At 35.0% G+C, this 26,479-nt stretch overlaps 1 long non-coding RNA gene across 1 annotated transcript; it reads right to left on the bottom strand.

Moving 5' to 3' along the window:
* Positions 1-3,218: 3,218 nt before the first annotated feature.
* LOC123860960 (uncharacterized) lies at positions 3,219-24,727 on the bottom strand. The gene is made up of 4 exons (XR_008507968.2): positions 24,305-24,727; positions 15,752-15,881; positions 14,730-14,769; positions 3,219-13,992 (listed from the first exon to the last, which is right to left on the bottom strand). It is a non-coding gene; the product is annotated as an uncharacterized LOC123860960 (long non-coding RNA).
* Between the last annotated feature and the right edge of the window lie 1,752 nt (positions 24,728-26,479).

Genomic DNA, 26,479 nt, shown 5'->3' with positions numbered 1-26,479 from the left:
CAATGCTTCTTAAAATATTCCCCAAAAATAGAAGATAAGGGAACACTCCCAAACTCATTTTATGAAGCCAGCATTACCCTAATACCAAAACCAGACAAGGACACACATGAAAAGAAAATTATAGGCTGATATCCCTGATCAACACAGATGTAAAAATTCTCAACAAAATATTAGCAAACCAATTCAACAATACATTAAAATGATCTTAAGACCATAGATCATAGACCATCAAATAGGATTTATTCCAGAGATGCAAGGTAGTTCAGCATCTGCAAATCAATAAATATGAAATACACCACATAAACAAAATGAAGAATAAAAATCATAGAATTTTTAAATAATTTTTAAAAATCAACATCTGTTCATGATAAAATCTCTCAACATGATAAAATCTCTCAATTTTAGAGGAAATATATCTCAACATAATAAAAGCCATGTATGACACACCCACAGCTAGCATCATACTCAAAAGTAAAAAAAAGCTGAAAGCTTTCCCTCTAAGATCAGGAACAAAACAAAGGATGCCCACTCTTGCCACTTTTATTCAACACTACTGGAAGTCCCAAACAATGCAATTAGGCAAGAAAAAGAAATAAAAGGAATCCAGATCAGAAAGAAAAAAAATAAAACTGTCACTATTTGCAGATGACATGTTATATATAGAAAACTCCAAAGACTCCCAACAAAGAACCATTAGACGTAATAAACAATTTCAGTAAAGTTACAGGACACAAAAAATCAATACATAAAAATCACTTGTTTCTATACACTGACAATAAACTTTTGAAAAGAGAAATTAAGAAAATAATATAATTTATAATAGCATCAAAAATAATAAAATACTTAGGAATAAATTTAAGCAAGGAGGTGAAAGATCTGTTCACTGAAACCTACAAGACATTAGTGAAAGAAATTAATGAAAGAAATATTCTGTCTTTATGGATTGGAAGAATTAATAGTTAAAATGGTCATACTAGGGGCACCTGGGTGGCTCAGTCGTTAAGCGTCTGCCTTCGGCTCAGGTCATGATCCTAGGGTCCTGGGATCAAGCCCCGCATCAGGCTCCCTGCTCGGCAGGAGGCCTGCTTCTCCCTCTCCCACTCCCCCTGCTTGTGTTTCCTCTCTCGCTGTCTCTCTCTCTGTCAAATAAATAAATAAAATCTTTTTAAAAAAATGGTCATAATACAAGCAATCCACAGTTTAAATTAAATCTCTATAAAAATTCCAATGGAATTTTTTTAAAAAGTAGGAAAAAGTTCTGAAATTTTTGTGAGACCGGAAGAGACCCTGGTCAGTCAAAGCCATCTTGAGAAAGAACAAAGGCAGAGGTATCACACTTCCTGATTTCAAACTATATTACAAAGATATAGTAATCAAAACAGTATAGTATAAAAACAGATACATAGATCAATAGAACAACATAGAGAGACCAGACATAAATCCATTCAGCTTTGGTCAATTAATTTTCAACAAAGAAGCCAAGAATACACAAGAAGGAAAGAATAGTATCTTCAGTAAATTGTATTGAAATCCTGGACAGCCACATATAAGAAAATAAAATGAAATAAAACTAGACCCCTATTGTACACAATACACACAAAAAAATTAACTCAAGATGGATTAACAACTTGAATATAAGACATGAAATCATAAAACTCCATAGAGACAGGTCCTTGACATTGGTCTTGGCAATAATTTTTTGGATTTCACCTGAGGCTACATCAAACTAAATAGCTCCTGCTCAGCAAAGGAAGTCATCAACAAAATGAAAAGGCAACCTATATAATGAGAGAAAATATTTGCAAACCACATATCTGATAAGGGGTTAATAGCCAAAATATACAAGGAACTCCTAGAACTCAATAACAAAACAAACAAATAACCCAATTTAAAAATGGGCAAGGACCTTTGTCTTCCAAAGACATACAAATGTTCAACAGGCACATATAAAGGTGTTCAACATCACTAATCATGAGGGAAATGCAAATCAAAACCACAATGTGATATTACCTGTCACCTCCTAGGAGTTCTATTATTAATAAGACATCAGTGGCACCTGGGTGACTCAGTTGATTAAGCTTCTGACTCTTGGTTTTGGCTCAGGTCATGATCTCATGAGTTATGAGATAGAGCCCCAAGTCAGGCTCTGCGCTCAGCAAGGAGTCTGCTTGACGATTCTCACCCTCTACCCCTCTCCCCACTGTCACAGGTGTGCACGCTTCCTCTCTCTCTTTCTAAAGTAAATAAATTTTTAAATTAAAAAAAACAAGACATGAGATAAATGCTGGTGACAATGAAGAGAATAGGGAACCCTTGTACACTATTAGTGGGAATATAAATTGGTACACCCACTTGGAAAACAGTATGCAAATTTCTCAAGAAATTAAAATGGAACTACTACATCAACCAGCAATCCCACTTTTGGGTATACATACAAAGGAAATAAAATTATCTTGAAGAGGTAGCTGTACTCCCATTTTCACAGCAGCATTATTCATAGTAGCCAATATATGGAAACAACTTATGTGTCTGTTAATAAATGAGTCAATAAGGAAAAATGGTGTGTATATATAAGATAGATAAATATAGATAAAATGGATTAAATTATAATTATATGTAATTTATAATACATAATTGTGATTATGTAATATTTTATTATAATATAATGGACTGTCATTAACCCTTAAAAACAAAGAAATCTTCTCTTCTGTGACAACATGGATGAACCTGGAGGTCATTATGCTAAATGAAATAAGCCAGCTAGAAAGACAAATCAAATACTGCATGGAATCACTTACATGAGAAATCTTTTTACAAAAAAAAAGTCAACCTCATAAGCAAAGTAGAAAAGCAGTTTCCAGGGGCTTGGGGATGTGGTAAATAGGGAGAGGTTGGGAAAGGGTATGAAGTTTCAATTATAAGATGAAGGACATCTGAGGATCTAATACAAAATATGGTGACTATAATTTGTAACATTGCATTTGTTAAGAGAGTAGAATTTAAATATTCTCACCAAAAAAAGAAAAGCAAATATGTGAGGTGTAGATGTTTTCATTAACTTGATGGGGAAAATCCTTTCACATTGTGTGTATGTGTATATACTATATATATACATGTGTATATATATACATGTTAATTAGAACATCTATATACACATATACACATATGTGTATATGTTTGTGTTATATAACATACATATATATGTATATATATGTGTGTATTATATATATCAAATCATCTCTATCACTTTATAGATCTTACAATTTCATATCATACTTTAAAGATCTTACAATTATGTATGTCAGTTATATCTCAATAAAACTGACAAAAATTTAGGAAGATTTTTTAAGCAGTAGCAACTGACACAACTAAGCCCTTATATTTCCATAGGCAACAAAGAGAGCATTTCCCTTGCATCACAATAAACCTGAAGACAGACCCAAAGTGGTATCAGTACTGGCCCTCTCCCTTCCCTGCATAAATTCAAGAGTTAGCCAAGTGCCAATGCTAAAATAGAATTATACAACATGCACATGGAACATACTTAGAAGGGAGGCCCAAAGAATAATCCTGTTCTCATGTAGCAAATTCAGACATGTTTAATGGGTTTTATCCACTATTTTTAAATACAGACATCCCTGACTTATGATGGTTTGACGTACAATTTTTTGACTTTATGTTGCTTAAAAGTGGTACATACTCAGTAGAACTGAATTTAAAATACTGAATTGTAATCTTTTCCAGGGCTAGTGACATACAGTATGATACTCTCTTGTGATTCTAGGCAGAGGGAGCAAGTAGCAGCTCCTAGTCATCCAGAGGATCATTAGGGTAAAAAATTGATAAATTATAACCACTCTATACCTATATAACCATCCTGTTTTTCACTTTCAGTAATCAACAAATTACATGAGTCAACATTTTATTATAAAAAATAGGCTTTGTGTTAGATGATTTTGACCAATTGAGGCTAATGTAAATGTTCTGAGCATGTTTAAGATAGGGTAGGCTAAGCTATGATGGTATGTTGGTATGTTGGGTGTATTAAATGCATTTTCAACTTACAACATTTTCAAATTATGATAGGTTTATCAGTACATAACCCCACTGCATGTTGAGAAAGATCTGTAAACCATTTTATTCTCAGAGTTAATATCTACATGTCTATGTCTCAGAAAAAAAAAAAAATCACTAAATTTTATGTTCTTCTCTTTCAACATTGTCAAACATGAGGTTCTCAAATTACTCAAATAATATCACTTGTCTCTCTGAATCACTCATTCCTTTGTTATATTCTCTCTCATTATTTATGACCTCTCATTCTTTCACAAATTTGTTTATTTCTGAACTTTAATGAAATTCTTACTTTTAGATATTGCAGCATAAGACAATAGAAAAAAAATCCCTGTCAAGTAGGAGCTCATTTTATGTGTGTGTGTGTGTGTGTATGGGGGAGACAGAACAGCAGGCATAAAAGGAATCAAAATTGGTGTGTGCATTGATAAGGATATAAACACAACACTTAAGTGTTGGAAGTAGGGAGCCAAAGCAAATAGGATTCAATGAATGCAGCTATTTACATTAAGGCATATTGACCAATACTGAGACACTTCAGATCTGGGTGCCATTCAACAATGGTCTCATCTCAAATTTACCATTTTATTAATGGATCCATTCAGATGCTCTCTCCAAACCAGCACTTTCTCCACTAATGGAAGGGAGGTATGGGTGTGGGTGTCCAGGCTGGACAAAATATTTCTAGACTTGGGGCTCCTGCTGGCTCAGTCAGTGCAGTATATGACTCTTGATTTCAGAGTCATGAGTTCAAGCCCCATGTTGAACATAGAGATTACTTAGAAAAAGTATTTCTAAACCATTAGTTAGGGAATGACAGTGCACAATAGTATTATGAATGATGATAATCATGAACCAATGACACAATTTAACAAGGCATTGGTTGGATCTATCACTCCTCCAAATTGAACCAATAGCAGTACTTTTCTAAAGGTACTGAAGGTAAGAAATCTAAAGGTAATGTAGTCAGAAGATATCTTAAACTTACTTGGAACAGCTGATTAAAAGCCAGAAGGAAAGCAAGGAATACAGATCCTATTTACCTATTGTTTTCATTGTCTTTCTAGAAATCAACACTTTCTGACAACTTGATCAGCCCTTACTGAAAGGGCAGTATTCACCTCTTCACAGTCTCCACAAAGGTGATTGTTCTTACTCTTCTGGACTTTCCAACCTAAGAGTAACGAGAAAGGCTCATGTACAGTTCCTTCTTTTCCTTATTGTTTCTTCTGGACTACCATTTAAAACACATATATATCATTCTCATTCATCATTAGTCAGTAGACTTCTCTTCAGGACTCCTTGAATCTTAATACTAAACAAATGAACTGGATCAAATAAATGGTTATAACTAACATACTCTTTTGGGAATTACCCATCATACTTAGCATGGTAGAATCGCATATAGATACACAAAAGAATAATTTTTAAAAGTTAGAAAATTCAAAGACAGCAATATTAATACAATATTATAGGGACACTGAATGGTCTCACTGAAATCAGTCATATAGGCTGTACTATATTGTTCCTTTCCATGATTGCATGCCATCAGTGACTATATTGTACAACTTAATGTGTTATTAAATTGGCCTGTCCACAGTCTCTCCCCAAGAACAATTCTTCTCTTTCAAGGTCATTTTATTTTATTTTTTCCAAGGTAATTTTAAAAGTAGAGAAGTGTAGAATACATAGAAAATAAATGTATTCTAAGGACAGATTACACACAAAAAGATAAATACTACAAAACATGTTCATTCTATCCAGAGGGAAAAGTCTATCATCCATAAGGCTTCCTATCTGGATTATTTTTGTATGAGGGAACACTGTAGAAAAAAAGGACACCAGTGGTACATGCCATATAAGCAGAAAAGAAAACAAGGGCCGCATTCTACTCCTCCACAATTATCAATGGGAATTTTTAACTCAACCCATAATGTTCAACATAAAAAGTCTAATCCAGCAGATACTCAATTTCCCTATACTATAATCTACATTTGCAATTTCCAATACAGCAGAGTGTAAAGAATCTATGATTTCCTCAGTCATGGCCAAAACATTCTCAGAAAATATCCTCAAGGAGCTGCCTCATATTGGGTCTCTATAAATTTTAATTTCTTAGCCCTTTAAGTGAATAATTCATCAAAATCTTAGTCATCCACACACTAAACAAGATGTTAGTGAACACAATTATAAAATTACATTATCTGCTACATACTAGGCTCTGTAAGGTAATGGAAAGTTAAATATGAATAGGAAAACATCCCTGTCAAAAGGAGCTCATTATTTCTAGTCTATTAAGACACATAAATAAAAGAAAATTTGGTAACTGAAATGTTAGAGGCATAAGAATGATATAAATTAAATGGTGATAATTCAGACTGGTTGGATAAAAAATTTCTAGACTCATTCTTAAAACATTAGGGAATGAAAATGTATAATAAATTTATGGAACTATTCCAGATTCAATTTAAAAAGATCACCTTCCACATTCTTATCTTCTCCTTGACCGTAGAGATGTTATTTACATTTATTATCCTACAGAACTAGTATTTAAAATGTACCTTCAGCACACTTTGACCTTGTTCTTATAGTTCTTTCCTTCAAAATTCTGCCTTCTGTACATTTTGTCTTGCTTCACTCACTTGATTTGTAACACCATCCTTTCTTCATGCCTTTTCACTTGTTCATGATTAGGCTGTTAATTTTTCTTTCACTTGGCTCCTCACCTGTTCCTTTCTTCAACAGTCTTTGCTCAACATCTCACAAAAACAAGACCTCTGGAACTAGCAAGCAATTTTACCTTAATGAAATATTCTACTGTGTTCAATAGATGTAGGAGCCAATCAACACAATGCAAGTGGGAACTCAATGGATAAAGTCACACAAAGATAATTACTGGAAGACAGAGTAGTTATAATGAAGACAACCAGCTCTATCCCGTATGCATATAATGTGCAATACTGAAAAGGATCTCAAATTGTACAACTGAGATGTATCTTCATTTTATTATGATTCATGCAAGCAACTCACAACACATCAGCATCTGTCTGTGCCAGGTTGACACTGGTAACAATATTACAGAGCAAATTGTGGACTCAAGAGGGCTCCTTTGATTAAAAGCACTACCTACCCTCCCCACCACACAGCACTTTTACTTAATATCAATGACATTCTCTTTATTTCCAAAATTAACTGTGCCTTCCAATGTCATGTGAAAGCCAACTGCTAACCCATTATTATTATTATTTTTTAATTCATTCACTTCCCTTCAGGAACAATGAAATCCTTTAATTTTCATTCAGTAACTCTAGCCACGCTTGACAATCTCTTTTAATGAATTCTCCTCATTTACTCAATATCTAAATTCTAGAGGTGGCACAGTCTTAAGGTGAATATATTCTTACTCCCATGTATACACCATCTCAAGATGTCAACCTTTCACATGGCCATAAGTAACAGCCTGTACCGACTCATCCAGAGTAATATCCCAGTCCCCAATTTACACCCTGTGCTTCTGTCTGAGTCCTATTTCTACATTAAAATTCAACATCTTAACCCATAGGTTTAATATGAATATGAAACTGGCAAAACAGATCAATTTCTTACCATGCATTTTGAGGAAATCAGCATTGCCTAGCATAGTAAATGGTATTACCATTTTCTCAGTTGCTGAGGTCCTGATCATACTATCCTATTTGAATCTTCTTGTTTCACCCAGTACCATTCAATACTTTATCAAGTAGGACTGACAATACTTTCAAAATACATCCTAAATCCCATTACTTCTCAATACTTCCATAGCATTAACCCAGTACAAAACCTTTCATATGACTTTTTATTTTTTATTTTTTTATTTTTTGTTTTTTAAAGATTTTTATTTATTTATTTGACAGAGAGAGAGATAAAGAGAGCAGGAACACAAGCAGGGGGAGTGGGAGAGGGAGAAGCAGGCTTCCTGCCGAGCAGGGAGCCCGATGTGGGACTCGATCCCAGGACCCTGGGATCATGACCTGAGCCGAAGGCAGACGCTTAACAACTGAGCCACCCAGGCGCCCTCATATGACTTTTTAAATAACCATGTACCTTGCCTTCTTATTCCAGGTCTTGCTATCTCATTAGTATTTTATTCACAGTGATCTTTATCTTACATAACTTGTTTATATAAAAATATAGAAAATATAAGAATGATAGAAGTCAAAATTTGGAAATTTTTAAAAAATGAAAGAAGTTGGCATGTTAATTATGAATAAAATACAGCCATTGAACAGGACAATAATTCTTGCCCCAAGCACTAAATGAGAACACTCTACCTTAGAAAATGTTGAATGAGAAATTATGGGAGGGACTTCTTAGGGCCTAAAATTTCTGAAAAAAAATGATGTATCAATTTTAGAATTTATTTTGTGGTAAAATGAAAATAAAGATAACATGACTGTTACATAATCTCATATGATGAACTATATAGAACAATATAGCAGAGAATTATTTCAAACTGTCATAACTGTAGTATTTTTAACCAATCGCATAGTTTTTCCTTGGAACTAACTTAATGTCCTATCCTATTAAACCAATTACCAGAAAAGCCACAGGCCTGGATTTTTGTGCAAATGATCTATCAAAGCAACAAAACTCAAGAGACAAGGAGAGAAAAGAAACTCCAATCTTCTTCTTAAATTTTTTTTCTTAGTCACTTCACACTACTTCCTTTGGGAGGAAAAGGCTTCACCGTGATTGAAGAAACTTTACAGTAATTACCGCTCCTCTCTTTAAGGGGACTTCAGTGTTGTGAGGTCAGCCTTGTGTTTATTCTCATTTGCATTCTTATTTCAAATTCAAGGGCTGCTACCTTGACAGTGCCTTGCTTGATGAAAAGACCCAGCTATACTGCCCCCCTGCCTTCTTCTACAGAGTAGGGCCATATTGATTCCATTCAGATTTGAAATTTGAGAGGCTGTTTTCTTTGGGACTACTCTACTACTACTCGATACTTTCCTGTATCGAGAAGTTTTTGGCAGCACAGTTTCTATTATCATCTCAGAGAATAATTAAATAGTAACATGCTCTCCTGTTGTGATCTATTTATTTTTTTAAAACTCCCTTCACATCATTGAAAATTGTAAGGGTTTGAGGCTCAATTTATGAATCTGGTAATAAAACTGGTCTTAATCACATCAACACCAAAACAATAATCTGATACATTTGGCCTCATAAAAGAGAGGAGGATGTGTTGTAGCCAGGCAGATTTCAAAATTTCCAATATACCCTTATTATGTTATATATGAAAGTAACAATATTTATATTAATACAATACAGACTTCTCTTGGACCCTGGCTGCCTTCTTAAACTGTTTTGCCTTCTTCACATGACAGCTTTCTTCACTGGTTATTTATTTACCTATTTGCATATTCATTTAGTTGATACTTCATTTGTTTACAATCAGTAATTTTTGCCTTGCTTCTGTTTTCTCCTCTATGCATTTAATGATAACATTTACTGAGCCTCTGCTAACAAGCTTGTCACTAAAGACAGTACAAAGTTAGATACGGGAAGCAGGGAGTATTCAGATTACCATTTGGATCCAAAGCCTTGGGCCATATCCATGCTTCTGTAAATATACTGCCTTAGTTTACAATTTATAAATTAGTATGACATTTCTATTCATATCAGGTGGCCTGCACTTCAGCAAAACTGAGCTAGACTTTGAAAATCATATTCAGATGACTAAAAACATTTCATCAATTCAACTAAGTCATTTTTGGAAGCTTAAAACCTCTTCATTCTGGAAACCTTCCTTAAATAGCATGAAATTTGTGATTGTGAGTAGATTTCTTAAAATTCCCTGGTTACAGAGAACATAGAACAGACTTCATGGGTATATAGGTTTTAGCCAACATAACCACTGCCACAATCCATATCATCGGCACAGACAGCGCCACACAGAGCTGGAGAAATAGTGAAAGTTAAAACATGAATAAAAGCTCAGAAAGCGGGGCACCTGGGTGGCTCAGATGGTTTAGCATCTGCCTTCGGCTCAGGTCATGATCCCGGGGTCCTGGGATCGAGTCCCGCATCGGGGTCCCTGAACCTTGGGGAGACTGCTTCTCCCTCTTCCTCTCTCTCTCTCTCTCTGTGTCTTTCATGAATAAATAAAATCTTAAAAAAAATACTCCGAAAGCTGAGTGTTCATCTTTAGATAGCACCTCAAATAAAGTTCCTTCACCATCAATCTCAAACTCTGTAAAGGGTTATGGAAACTTAAAGCAATGAAGAACAAAAAGAGGAACACTATTGATTTACCATCTGCATAAAATATCAGGTGCATCTGAACCTGGCCTCCACTGCCATGCCTCACAGTTCAAAAAAATTTTAAAATCCACCGTTGAATACCTTGCCAATAATGATGGCACCGTCATATTCCCTTGCTGGAACTTATTGCTAAAAACATGCTCTTCTCGAGTGCCTGGGTGGCTCAGCTGGTTAAGCGACTGCCTTCGGCTCAGGACATGATTCTGGGGTCCTGGGATCGAGTCCCACATCAGGCTCCCCCTGCTCTGAAGGGAGTCTGCTTCTCCTTCTCCCTCTGCCTACCACTCTCCCTGCTCATGCTCTCTCTCTCTGTGTCAAATAAATAAAATCTTTAAAAAACAACAACAAAACAACATGCTCTTCTTCTGCCATGTGAATACATTTCATCAACCAGCTCTAAAAAAGTTCTACCTGCCACCTCCATTTCACTCCATAGTTAGACATAAACTTCATTAAACCCTTTAATTAACTCTTCCCTGCCTTGTCCGTGATCTCATTTTTTCACTAAGTATTTTCAGTAAACACTTTGTTGAACATTACTCACAAGCCATTATGCACAAATTCCTCCTACGAGAATACCAACTAATATGCGTAACCAATTACAGAGATTTTGAAAAGTCACCAATGATTCTCCCTAAGAATCACCTGTAACTGCTAAAACTACTAGCATAAAAGTTTGATGAGAAATAGGAAATTTACATAGTTTCAAATGATTTGCCTACAGAATATTTACTAATTACAAAGGAATGTTAACTTTAAAGTGGATAAATCTAGTGGACATCAACTGAACCAAGTGATCAAAATTAATGCCATTAATAATAGGATAAAATGATATCATTTTCCACCTGTTGTGAATCACTGAGGTAGACGGACATAAGTTATAAAATATTCTTGCCAAATTTGCATAACCTAAACCTAATCAGGAGGAAACATAAAAAAAATTCAAATTTGAGAGATCTTTCAAAAACTATGAGCCAATAATTTTTCAAGAATACTGATGTCATCAAAAGACAAAAATGAATGAGAAACTGCTCCAGATTAAATGAGACTAGAGAAACATGACACTTGAACACAATACAGAATCTTTTTTCCAGGTCCTGAAAGATGAAAGAAATGGACATAAAGAACAGTATTAGAACTGGTGAAATCTAATAATAGATGGTATATTAATATAGCATGTTAGTACTATTAATAAATTTCCTGATTTAAAAAACTGTACCAGAGTTAAGAAAAGAGGATTTGCAGGCTCTCAGAAAGTGAATGCTGAGGTATTTTGGGTTACAGTGACATGATATCTCTACCTTATTCACAAATATTTAATAGAATAAGAACAACATAAGGTCGGGGAGAGAGAGAGAAGAGATAGAAAAAAAGAGGGAAGGAGGGATGAAGGAGGAAGAGCAGGAAAATAAGAAAAAAAGAAAAAACAATGTAGAGAAAAAGTCTGGGTAAGAGTGTCTGAGGGTGGTCGCTATATGATTCTTGCCACTCTAAATTTAAAATTATTTCAAACATAAAAAGTAAAAAAAAACAAAAACAAAAAACACACTGGTATACGGTATGCTTAAGAAGTTTATGTACAGGGGCACCTGGGTGGCTCAGTTGGTTAAGCATCTGCCTTCTGCTCAGGTCTTGAGTCTGAGTCTTAAACTTGAGCACTTAGGAAAACATCAACTCTGGTCAGGATCCTGGGATTGATCCAGCCCCGAATAGGGCTCCCTGCTCAGTGGGGAGCCTGCTTCTCCCTCTCCCTCTGCTTGCTGCTCCCCCTGCTTGTGTTCTCTCCCTCTCTCTGACAAATAAATAAAATCTTAAAAAAAAAAAGAAGTCTATGTACCTCCAAGAAGCACTGTACAGAGAAAAGGTCAATGGTTTCTACCTCTAAACAAACAGGATGACTCTTGTGATTGAAGGAAATGTGTACTATTGTTTTTTTTTTTCTTTCTTAAATAAATAATATACCCCTTTTGGTCTTTTTTTTTTTTAATCCATGGCCATTTACTATTTAAATTATACTTAAGTTAAAAGTATGGTTTTCACCTATTAGATTGGTTAAAAATTTAAAGGATTGATAATATATACCCTGTACAGGTTTTTATGAAAATTATGCACTGCCATTACACCACAGCTGTGTGCTGGCAATTTCACAATATCTACTGAAATCAAAAGTATGCAGAACTGCTGATCCAACAATGCCATAACTAAAAATCTATCTTACAGAAATAGAATCCCAAGTGCTTTAATATATTATATATATTATAACATATATATAAAACATATACATTAAAACATTTTATGCAGCAACAAAAATAAATAAACATTTAATCTGCATTTCCCAAGATAGAGAAATGGCTAAACCCATTATGATATCTACTTTACATCCAATGAAAAGTTTTAGGTAAGCTACATTTATTGGTTTAGAAATATATTGGTCCACAATATATTAAAGAAAAAATACAGTTGTAAAACCCTAATGATGCCATTTATATATAATAAATTCCAAATAATTTATATAAGCTTAGAAATGTTATAGACCACTGGCACAACTGATTAACTCTTGACACACTTAGGAAGTAGGAATGAAAGATGGGAGGATGAATGACCACATTTTGCTTTAAATTGTTTAATAACCCATTCATTCCTTATGGCCTTGATTCAATGTACTAGGGGTCAAACTTGTCTATTGAGACAGGTTGGACAATGCACTTCGTAGTTCTCTGATGACAGTGCAGTTTGTGTTCCAGAATGGTCAATTAAAACTTCCAACAAACACAGCCATCTATACTAAGCCCATTTAGGTTAAACAGAAAACGATTGAAAATCAGGATAATGTGAATGAAAGTGAAATATCTTTGTTGCTTGGGTTTTTTGGTCCAATTCTAGTAATAGCAATAAAATGTTAGAACTGTGTGTTCTACAGGATGGCAACACCATGGCTATAAATGTCAGTGCAAGAATCTGGCTTTACCTTACATAACCAGAATTGTGGTAGCATCTGAGTCTTAAATTTGAACACTAAGGAAAACATCAACTATGTTCAGGCTCAGATCCTGTTCTAGAGGGAGACCTACTAGGTTCCATAAAAAGGAAAACTACAAATGGTCTATTTTCAGGTAACACAAATGTTTTAAGAAGATCTTGTTTGGGACCTCTCTAAAAACTGTGAGCTCATGATTCAAATGAGGAACAAAGTATTTTACAATTAGTATCCAATTGGCATGTGGGAGGTACTCAGCTTGTGAGAAAGCCTGGTTATAATGCTTTAGTATGACCAAGGTGTCCATGGGATTGCACTAACTACATTTACCACATACAAATCTTACTCCCACTTCTAAAGTAAAACATAGAGAAAAAATCAATGAGGTAAATAACAATAGAGTAAAGCATAAGATATATTCAGAGAACAAAGTACTTAACATTCTGGGCAGTTACTTGCCAAAAAGCAGACCACTTCTATTCCTGGTGGTACATATATAAAACTTGTGCCTTTTGAGATATAAAGATGCAATGAGCTTCAAAAAGGGGAAATAAATGACAGCAATTGGGTCATTATTCTGTGCATGGTACCACCGCAGAAGGTATCGATGATCCTCTTGTACACATGTTCACCACCTGGGATAGTACAAAGGGATAGATTGCAAATGCAAATAAACAACAAGTTATCACAAAGCCATGCATCGGGACAGATGGATATCATCTTCAAGTCAAGTATTCTACTGGTATCCATGAAAAACAATTCCCATGATCCAGACACTAAGTATCTCCAATCTACAAAAAACAGGTATATTTACAGTAGGAAAATGACAAAACCATAATTTTACTTCCTCAGCCCATTTACTATGATTTGAGTACCAATCTTATATTCCAAATAATTTTCATGTCATTTAACCATCCATACATGCATTCTTTGAACAACCATTTCTTGTGTAACTTCTTAGTGTTAATTTATATACCAGTCTAGGGTTAAAAAATAAAAGCCAATGATACAAGGAAATACTAATAATGTGCTCTGTAAATTTCATAGTGTTTCATAGAAATCTTTCCAAAAACCAAAACCCATTATCACAGTACCCACATATCTATTCTCCCTGCTTTCCCAGAAGCTTATGGTGCAGCTTTTGACAGCCCTAACTAGAAGAAAACTTCTATACCGTTAAGTGTTGCTTACAAACAAGTGACAACACTAAAACTCTAGGTTAAACTATAACCTCAAAATAATCATGTAGGCCTTATAAGAGGTTTGATGAAAAAGAAATTTAGTGTCAAATTACTCAAATAAAAGTCCAAACCATCAATATAGCCAAAAAAGAAACTCTTAAAAATCAGAATATATGTCTTAATGTCCTTACCTGTAGACAAAGTCTCTTTGGTCCTTGCTTATGAAACATGCTTGTGAAAGAAAAAGAAAGAAAGAGGGAGGGAGGGAGGGAGGGTGAGGGTGGGAGGTAAGAAGGAACAAAGGAAGGAAGGAAAGAAAGCGAGAGAGAGGAAGGGAGGAAGGAGGGAAGGAAGGGAGAGAGAAGCTTGAAAATATCTGAAAAAAAAATCTTCATTCATTCATCAAATGAAAGGGTGTTAAGAATCTACTTCATTACATTAATACTGGAATATTCCACAATGCCTGTATATCTACCTTATCTACCCACTGATAATATTAGCAATACCCTAAATCAGGCATCTGGAAAAAAAATCAACTTTCTGCTATCATTAAGACCCATATTATTTGCAGCAAATTGTACTTCCTAATGGCTTTTCTTTCTAGTGCCTTTTTATCCTCCTTTCACTTTTTTCCCCACCTGCCTGACTTCTTAGTCTCCCTTTAACCATCCATCACTAATGCATGTGCTTCAAAGCATTTAATATTTAGGGGCCCCTTGGTGGCTCAGTTGGTAAGGCAACTGCCTTCAGCTCAGTTCATGATCCTGGAATCCCAGGATCGAGTCCCGCATCAGTCTCCCCGCTCAGTCGGGAGTCTACTTCTTCCTCTGACCCTACCCCCTCTCGTGCACTCTCTCTCTCAAATAAATAAAATCTTTAAAAAAAAACATTTAATATTTAAATAAATTTAACATTTATGGAGTGTGCTGACAGAGATTATAGTCTCTGTCTGCACAACATCACATTTTATGGTAAGAGTATATAAAAAGTAGTAAATGAAAATCTACACAATCTATGTATCAACACTGCATCAAAATTTAATAGCTTTTTAAATCTATTCTATTCCATCTAATTGGCAATCACTTCCACAATTTGATAATACTGTTTTTTTGGAATTCATATATGGCTTGGAATCTTAAAATATTACAAATTGATTCTACAACAAACTGGACAAAAAATAAACAAATAGTACACCGGTGTTACTGATTCTTACCAGTACTTTTGAAGAACGAAGTCCACAGAAATGAGAAACAAGCGCAAGAATTTGGATTGATATAGAAATGTCAGGTATTGAAGCATCTAATATGTCTCACTTCTTAAGCTGGTTAACACCTCAGTTAAAACTGTGGAAAATATGGGAAAATTGTCATATATACCATGACCAACATAAAATACTGAAGGTAAAGTTGACTCTTTGATCAACCTCTTAAGAGTCTCCATATTATTAAAATGTAAAACACTATCATAGAAAACTACTCTCATAATCTCACTATATTTGGTTTTTGGTTTCTTTTTTCTGGTTCTGTTTCACCCCCCACCCTTTCTTTTAATTTACTATCAGAACACTTTGTGACAGCAATCATTAAATTTTTTCTAATTTTATAAATAACAAATTGGCCTATATCCTTCAACAGTCCCTCCATTTTTTTCATTCAACTTTATATATGTGATTTTATTTTATTAGTCTATTCTTCCAATAATAAAATTCCTGTACCACCCCTTCTTGAATTAAACCATCTATGAATCAGTATATCTATTAAGCCACCCTGAAAGCATCAATGATGCTATCACACTCACACAAACCATTTATTAATTTATTAATCCCTACATTCACCATTACTGTAGCCAGCCATACTTGCATCTATTAATCTAAAAACCCATTTATCTGTTGATGATGCATGCATCCAACAATCCATTCTGGAATCCACTCAAATTCTAACATTAGGTATCTGATGAACTGTACCTTCACTGAACATTCCACCAATCCATACATACCTCCAACATTTTTTTCATAACATTAATTCTTGATACTTGCATCTAGCAATCCACTTAATATTCTAGTTTCCATCCATTCTTTCACTCATCCAATTTTGCATTAATTCATCCACTGTTGTACCCTCAATTACATAAAGCAGTAGTTCCTTATATCCACCTTTACAGCTGACTTTTAAAATACTCCATCTGCATTCTTTCATCCACTAATTTTTAAATCCATGTAAGCTCATATTATGCAGAAATTTCATTTACCATCCTTACATTCTTTCTTGTATCTATCCACCACTATAACCAAGTTATAAACCATCAATCCAACCCTCCATTCTGTGCATCCATCCACCAATCCTTGAATTCTTACATGTAATTTTTCCATTTATATTAGTGAGTTTGAAATCACAGCAGCTTCAAAATATCACTGGCTTAACAAAACAAACATTTACTTCTTACTCATGAAAATTCTGTGGATCTGATTCAACGTATACCCAAAATAGCATTACTACATATGACACTTTGTTATTCCAGGCTATTCTCTTTCTGGCACCTCTGATTCAAAACATTGTTCTATGATCACCACCAGTAAGAGATGAAGGAGAATCACATATGGGCTACTCATGGCATAATTTGACTGAGTTTTACTGCCCAAGGAACTAAAAAATGTGTGATTATTTAAGACTTAAAATGAACTTTAGGCCCCCACTCTCTATGAATAGAAAAGTTCTGTAGCTCCCTCTCTACACTGCGTATCTTAAAATTAATTAAGCAGGATAATAGGAATGGAACAATACATCAGAAGGCTGAGTTAGGGTTAGGAAGAACACAGGACAAGTAAGCATCTCCCAAGTCCTAGTAAAACATTCTCCACCCCCAAGGTATCACAATAGATAATGTAATATATTCCCAGTGTATATGTATTTCTCATTGTACACTTTATGTTTTGTAGCTTTTATTATGGTTTCCTTGTTCTTGCTCCATAATTAAACACTGGGAAGTGATTTACAAATAACTTCTTTTGTAAAGTTCCTATGTCTCCTTTCTGATGAATACCTCCATTTGCATCAACATGGATGGAACTGGAGGAGATTATGCTAAGTGAAATCAATCAGAGACAGACAATTATCATAGGGTTTCACTCATATGTGGAACATAAGGAATAGCGTGGAGGACCAAAAGGGAAGGGAGGGAAAGCTGAATGGAAAGAAATCAGAGAGGGTGACAAACCATGAGAGACTTTGGATTCCAGGAAACAAACTGAGGGTTACAGAAGGGAGGGGCTAACTGGGTGATGGGTATTAGGGAGGGCATGTGATGTAATGAGCACTGGGGGTTATATGCAACTAATAAATAGTTGAACACTACATCAAAAATTAATGATGTACTGTATGTTGGCTAATTTAATGTAATAATAAAAAATAATAAATAAATAAATAAAGTTCTTATGTCTCAGGCTGCCTGGATGACTCAGTCAGTTAAGCGTCTGCCTTTGGCTCAGGTCATGAACCTGGGGTCCTGGGATCAAGCCCCACAGCGGTCTCTCTGCTCAGCAGGAAGCCTGCTTCTCCCTCTGCCTCTGCTGCTCCCCCTGCTTGTGCTGTCTCTCACTCTTTCTGACAAATAAATAAAATCTTTAAAAAAATAAAAATAAATACTTTAAAAAAATGAAGTTCCTATGTCTCTGTATCAAGAGTAGGCAAAATGAGACCTGACACACAAATCAGTGCAAATCATGTACTGATAACAGTGCCCAACTGAGAAATACTGGACTTTTAGCTAGGTGAGTCTTTTTTGTTTGTTCTCACTGAGAAGGCCACATAATTTAATGTGTAAGTAGAAAGCAAACTCAGTATTTGAAGGTAGAGAGGTATCCTATGGTAGACATTACTATTGCTTAGTATGTTCTTTCTACTCTCCCTTTGAAGACATGGAAGAAATATACTTTGTAAACCCTCTTAGGTTACAGATATTTATGTGATTGATTTGGTTTGCCCAAGACAAAACTTCTAAAAAATTATTTCTCAAGTTATTGTGCAATTTTCCATGTTCTCTCCCCACGAATAAACTATAAAATCTTCTGTTGTGATGGTAGCGACAGGCGACAATCATGGTCTTTCTGATATTTGGCCTATCAGTGACTGCCATGAACCCAGGACCCCTAACAAATTCCTGTTGAACAGTTTCTGTAAGAAATACATCTTTGTAATTTAAAGTAACTGAGATTTAGGAATTAACCCTTCCTGGATCCACCTACCTATATATTCTTTGAGGCCTATATCCATCAAATCATTCACCCTTATGTCCATCTATTAATCTGTTCATTTTGCATTATCAATGTATGTCCACACATCTGTTTCTTATCCACACTCACTTCCACTTCCACATCAACAGAGCCGTGAGTACTAAATAGGTCTTAAATTATTTGCCTAAATGAACTTTTGTTTCACTAAAGGGCATCAAATCAGCCTGACCCACAGGATTAACCTCAAATAACCTCTCTTCTTTACAATCTTTGCATAGTTGTGATGAGCACTGGGTGTTGTATGTAAGTGTTCAATCATTATACTGTACACCTGAAACTAATATTACACTGTATGTTAATTGAAATTTAAATAAAAATCAAAATAAATAATAAAGTGAAATCTTCCCATAGAATCTCAGGGATCTCTCTTATGAGTTTGCAATATTGACCAAATCCTTCAAGAGCTACCTTAAATCAGTCTGAGGGAAAATGAAAGAAGAGCTCAGGATTTTAGAAATGTTCATTATTTCTGGTATAAAAAAACCAAATACTGCCTTTACACTTACACAACTTTTAAAGGAGTACCTATTCTTTTCTCTAGGATACTAACAAAACCACGAATCCCTTGAATTCCTACCTAAATCAAAATTTATCCCATCCTTTTATTTCTAACTTATTCCATAAAAACACCATTTATTACATAGGACATTGAATGCGAGAATTAGCTATTTATCAAAATTCTGTTGAACGCCCTGTACTATTTTTAGATACCACCCAGGCAACAGAAACAAAGACCATTTACATATTTGTGATGATAAAAACATCATTTTGGGGCAACTGGGTGGCTCAGTTGGTTAAACATCTGCCTCTGGTTCAGGTCATGATCCTGGAGCCCCAGGATGGAGGAGGCTCCTGGCTTAAACTTGAGAGTCTTCTCCCTCTGCCCCTCCCCCACTCATGCGTGCATATGCGCGAATTCTCTCTCTCAAATCAATAAAATCTTAAAAAAAACAAAACAAAACATCATTTTAGGGACACCTGGGTGGCTCAGTCGTTAAACGTCTGCCTTTGGCTCAGGTCATGATCCCAGGGTCCTGCGATTGAGCCCCCCATCAGGCTCCCTGCTCAGCGGGAGGCCTGCTCCTCCCTCTCCCACTCCCCCTTCTTGTGTCCCCTCTCTTGCTGTCTGTCAAATAATTAAATCTTTAAAAAAAAACACATCATTTTGCTGTCATCACTTCCTATATCCTGACACTATCTTATTTATACTTATATCTCAAAAATTATTCCATAGTAAATTTCATGTATTCACCAATTCATTATAAGGTTACATATTACTATATGATGTATTATGTATTTGCCACAGATTAATTCACTAAACACTTAATTCCTATCCATAGAAATTTTACATTTTACAATACCACCATCATATGATTTTGCCAGATTCCTCTCCCCTCAGCTTGAAGAGAATGTTGTCAAATGTCTGGACTTCCTGCAAATCTAATAGTTGAGACGCTTATTATATCCTGTTTGTATTGTTAATTGTAATTATACTTAGTATAAACAAATCCAAGGATACTTCCATATGATTAATAGCAATTTCCATTTCTTCTGTGACTATCTCTTTATGAGTTTTCCTTAGACTTTATTGGTAGTTTTCTTCCCGATTATTAGGATCTGTCTATATTAGGGTATTTCAGCATTCTTATATTACAAGTATCTTTCCTGAATTATGATTCGGTGTTTGCTTTGCCCATTAAGTTATTTTAACATTATCAAATTTATCACTTTCTTTCTTAACAATTCTAGAATTTAAATAATCAGGAATAAAATTTTCCTCACTCCTAGGATAAAGAGAAAATCACCATGTTCTGTAATTCTGTAATTTCTTCAGTTTTAATTTAAATCTCTGATTCACGTAAAATCCTTCCTGTTCTATACCAGAAGAAATGGGTCGGGGCGCCTGGGTGGCTCAGTTGTTAAGCATCTGCCTTCCGCTAAGGTCAGGGTCCCAGAGCCCTGGGACCAAGCCCCAAATCAGGCTCCCTGCTTCGGCGGGAAGCCTGCTTCTCCCTCTCCCACTCCCCCTGCTTGTGTTCCCTCTCTCAGTCTCTCTCTGTCAAATAAATAAATAAAATGTTAAAAAAAAAAAAAAGAAATGGGTCAAACTTAATTTTTCTGCATTTGGCTAACAACTTCCTCCAATGATTGCAGATAACTCTCTTGCATTTTCTATTTGTTAATGAACCTAGAAAGTTCTTGATTTTCTGTACTATTGCATTATTGTGCATTCATGTGTAATAAATTACTTTTTTTGATTTTCAATCTTAAGATAAACTTAGTGTCAGTTATGATTGCCAATTTTAAAACCTCAACTCTGAAAAGTATTAGGTACATCCTACCTTTGCAGTGACAGATATGAGGAATAGATCTATTGAGAACAAGACTCTTCTGTGACCTATTTACTCCAAATATAAATATCTGAGTCACCCTAGAGGAACCAGATAGCCTGTATTGACACATGTTCTCATTAATATAATGCTATCCTTATCCTGGAAAAGAGCCTTTTATTTGACGTACTGGGCTGTACTGAATTTCATTAATACTTCTGTCTACTCTTTCACCTTAATATCAAAAAATGTTGCTTTGGTGATTACCAGACACATGATATAACTAGAGCAAAAGGTAAAGAAGAAGATAACAGGAAACAATAATCAAAGAAATGGTATTGTTGTTTTTTTAAAAAGCTAACCAAATATCATTATTATTTCACTCATATGTGGAATTTAAGAACCAAAACAAAGGAAGAGACAAAAAGAAAAAAAAGTCTTTATATGAGAACGGATGGTTACCAGAGGGAAGGTGGGTAGGGGGATGGTGAAATAGCTGAAGGGGATTAAGAGTACACTTACTGGGATGAGCACTGAGTAATGTATAGAATTGTTGAATCACTATATTGTACACCTGAAACTGATACAATAACACTGTTATGTTAACTATACTTGAATAAAAAAATTACATTTAAAAGCTAACCAAAATAAATTTATGTATATACCTCCAGATTCTTTGCTGTCCACTGTTCATCACTTATCTACATTAGAAATTGTTTCTCTATCATTTTCCATGAAGAAGTGACTAAGTTTTCTTGCACTTTTTCCTAATCAAAATCTTCCATGCATCTTCTAGCCATGAACACAAAGAAAGGGGCCAGACACGTGAGATGAAATGCAAACAGACTAAAGATGGCAGGGGAAGGCACTACACATTCAGTGTAGAATATTATGTGACTTCTACTCTAAAACAAACCTGAGAAAGTACTATCGTTTATAACTAAAAGAAATTAAACACTCCTTTCTGGGTGCCACTTGCTAAAACTTATAGACCATAGAAAAACAAAAAATAACAAAATAAGATCCTCCACTATTTTTATGAACTAGTTTAGGGGCGCCTGGGTGGCTCAGTCGTTAAGTGTCTGCCTTCAGCTCAAGTCATGATCCCAGGGTCCTGGGATCAATCCCTGCATCGGGCTCCCTGCTCCGTGGGAAGCCTGCTACTCCCTCTCCCACTCCCCCTGCTGTGTTCCCTCTCTTGCTGTCTCTTTCTGTCAAAAAATAAATAAAAATCTTTAAAAAAAAGAACTTGTTTTCAGAGAATAATTCAACAAATTGCCATTGCAAAATGGCATCAGAATCACTAACAGCAAACTCATTTACTCAATTCTGATATTTTATATTCATTTTTATTTGCTAATCTAATGCACTCACTCTTCTTAAACATATGAAAATATTCATGCAACCTACTGTCTTCAAGTAACATATGATGTATTACTCTTTATATTGAGTTTGTTTTATGATGGAAGTTGCATACAAATTTTAAAAACATACAACTAATTGATAATGAGCCTTTCTATTTTTTATAAAGCAGACAGTAAGTACATTGGGATAGAATTTCAGCTGACCTTTGAGGGACCCATTCTTCTACTTTTAGAATATAACCAGATAGAGGCCCCTGTGGTGGCTCAGTTGGTTGAGTATCTGACTCTTAATTTTAGATTAGGTCAGGATCTCAGGGTCCTGGGATCAAGCCCATGTTGGGCTCTGCACTCAGTGGAGAGTCAGCTTGAGTTTCTCTCTCTCCCTCTCCCTCTGACCCTCCTCCTGCTCACACTCTCTTTCTCTAAAATATATATCTAGATAGATAGATAGATAGATAGATAGATATAGATATAGATATAGATATAGATATAGATATAGATATAGATATAGATATAGATATAGATATAGATATAGATATAGATATAGATATAGATATAGATATATAGATATAGATATAACCAGGTAGAGTTTTGGACCTAGTAACTGACCTCTACAATAATGAATCTCTGGCCATAAAATAAGAAGCTAACACTATACTTGCTACATATGGAACTGCTTCTTAACTGGGCTTCTGTTACCAAAAAATCTGACTGTATAATCAATTAATTTATAAAGTAACTTAATGAAAATGGATATACTAAATATATATTCAGTGGCAGCAACCAAGTATTACTCATGAGTATATGGGATTACAGCATTAAAGTTATGGACCAAAGACTTAAAATGAGATAAACCAGATCCTACCTGAATAACCTACATTACAAGTATAAATAGTTAGAAAAAGAGCACTGGGATAGCCAAGACCTCTTCTTAGCTCTTTGTGTATAATAATCAATTACATATTCATGAATTTTTTGAGATAAACACATTATTTGTCCTTACTTTAATGCTGAATAAACTAAGACATATCTATGGATGGAATAAAAGTAAAGTACCTGTATCACAAGAGACTTGCAAAGCTATAGAACAAAGTATGTAAAAATAATAGAGTGACAGTTAAATTTGGTTGCTGAAGGGAAGGTGGATGGGAGGATGGTGTAACTGGGTGATGGGCATTAAGGATGGCACTTGATGAAATGAGCATGGGGCATTATATGCAACTGATGAATCACAAAATTCTACCTCTGAAACTAATAATACAGTATATGCTAATTAAATTGAATTTAAATAAAAAATTAAAAAAAACAATATTCATGGTAACAGTCCTATTCTTTGGGTACTAATATTTACAGTGAATTATGGGAACATGTTATTATTTTCAACCTTCAAAAAATGTCAAAAATTGGGCGCCTGGGTGGCTCAGTTGGTTGGGCGACTGCCTTCGGCTCAGGTCATGATCCTGGAGTCCCGGGATCGAGTCCCGCATCGGGCTTCCTGCTCGGCGAGGAGTCTGCTTCTCCCTCTGACCCTCCTCACTCTCATGCTCTCTGTCTCTCATTCTCTCTGTCTCAAATAAATAAAAACTTAAAAAAAAAAATGTCAAAAATGACATATTTGCTAATTTTTCAAAAGCTCACTCATGCTCTTTCTCTCTATATATGTATATGTGGAATAAAACTGAATTTTATAAAGCTTGAGAAAAAACATAACTACAAGCTGTAAAATAAATTACAAAAATTGAATACATATTTGAATAAATTGAAAAAATTAAAATGTGGGGCACCTGGGTGGCTCAGTTGGTTAAGCGTCTGCTTTCAGCTCAGGTCATGATCCTGGAGTCCCGGGATCGAGTCCCGCATCAGGCTCCCTGCTCGGCAGGGAGTCTGCTTCTCCCTCTGACCTTCCTCCTTCTCATGCTGTCTCTCATTCTCTCTCTCGCAAATAAATAAATAAAATCTTTAAAAAAAATTAAAATGTGTATTACTTATTTTTCTGTATCTATGTGTTTATTGATTTCAGTAACTCTACGTTTAACACTGTCATTACCTTTGCAATATAACTTAAATATTCAAATTGCTTTGCAGTTCTATCTTTACACTATAGCACATATACAAATCATCTGGTGACTGCTATGACATCAAATTAATCACTATAATTTCTAAGTAAAGGAAAAGGATCTAATATGCATCCTACATTTTCTTTTAAATTAAGAATTTAAAATGGTTGATTTAGAAAACTCTTGTTTAAAAGAAATTCCATATTAAGAGTAATTTTACTTAATTAGAGCAAAAGTTCACCTACTGATAAAATAATGACTCAAGGCCATGATTTTTAGATTTAGGTGGAGAAATTAAACACTGAATGATTCTCGACACTGTAGAAAAACAAACAAAACATTATAATGTGATACAATAAGGGGTGTTCTTCTAGGACTGATATGGTGTTGTAGGAGGACTGTAACCTTACCCCATTCCAGATTTACAACAAGGTATCACATCACTCACATCCAACTTAATAAACTGGAGAATGATCCAAAGATTACAGAACAAACTCCACAACTAAATGTTTAGAAGTTGCATTGGAGAGGTTGACACCACAGAGAGCAAGCATAACGCACAACAGGCGAAAAGTTTATGCACACATTTGGAATAAAAGAGAAAGCTACTCAGTACAACAGCACAATGCAAGCAAAACCCACAAGGAGACTCCCCTAAATGCAAGGTTCTGGTGAACCAGGGACATGGCACTACAGGAACTCTTCATAAAGTCACTTCATTCAATAGCAGAGGATGTAACGGACTTTCCTAACACATAGAAATAGACACAGACAAAAGTAGGAGACAGAGAAATTTGTCAAAATGAGAGATCACTATAAAATCACAGGAGAACAACAAGAAAGATAAGTAAGTATGTGCCTGATAGAGAATTTAAAGTAATAATAATAGAGATACACACCAGACTTAAGAATAGAAGACATCAGTGAGACCCTTAACAAAGAGAACTCAATAAATGAAATTAAAAATACAGTATATGGAATAAACAGTATGTTACAGGAAGCAGAGGAACATATCAGTGACCTGGAGGATAGAGTAATGGAAAGCAATCAACTTGAACAGATTAAGTAAAAAACAAAACAAAACACTGCATAATGAGACTAGACTTACGAGAACTCATTGACTATCAAGCATAGTCACATTCACATTATAGGGATCTGAGGAGAGAAAAACTGGGGTAGAAAATATATTTGAAGAAAGAGCTAAAAATACCCTTTATCCAGGGAGGGAAACAGAAATCCAAATTTGGTAAGCACAGGGATTCCCCATGAAATTCAATTCAATCAAGTCCACACCAAAACACATAGTACTTAAAATTGTAAAAAAAAAAAAAAAAAAAAAAAAAATAGTGATAAAGGGATTTTAAAGTTTGAAAGAAAAATGCAGACATTTACATACAAAGAAAACCCCAAAAAGCTATCAGCTCATTTTTCAGGAGAAACCTGGCAGGCTAGAAGACAGTGGCATGATACATTCAAGGTGCTGAAAGGTAAAAATCTGTAGCCCAAAATATTCTATTCAACAAGACTATCATTCAGAATAGAAGGCTACATAAAGAGTTTCTCAGAAAAAGAAAAACTAAAGTTTGTCTACTAAACTACTAAATACTAAAGGTGACTGAGTGAAAAAGAAAGACCAGGGGACCCTGGGTGGCTCAGTAGGTTGAGTGACCAACTCTTGGTTTCAGCACAGATCATGATCTCAGGGGTCAAGGGATCCAACCCCAAGTTGAATAAATCTTTTATTAAAAAAAAAAAAAAAAAAAAGGAAAGGCCATATGTAAGAGCATAAAAAGTAAAAAACATAAGAGCAGTAAAAATAATTATTTCTGGCAATGCCTAGGTGGCTCAGTTGGTTAAGCGTCTGCCTTAGGCACAGGTCATGATCCTCGGGTCCTAGCTCAG

The sequence above is a fragment of the Mirounga angustirostris genome, unplaced genomic scaffold (assembly GCF_029215605.1).
Source record: "Mirounga angustirostris isolate CCGP_5_RB_7025 unplaced genomic scaffold, mMirAng1.0.hap1 SCAF_9, whole genome shotgun sequence".
NCBI lineage: Eukaryota > Metazoa > Chordata > Mammalia > Carnivora > Phocidae > Mirounga > Mirounga angustirostris.
This window is presented reverse-complemented; position numbering and strand designations above follow the sequence as displayed.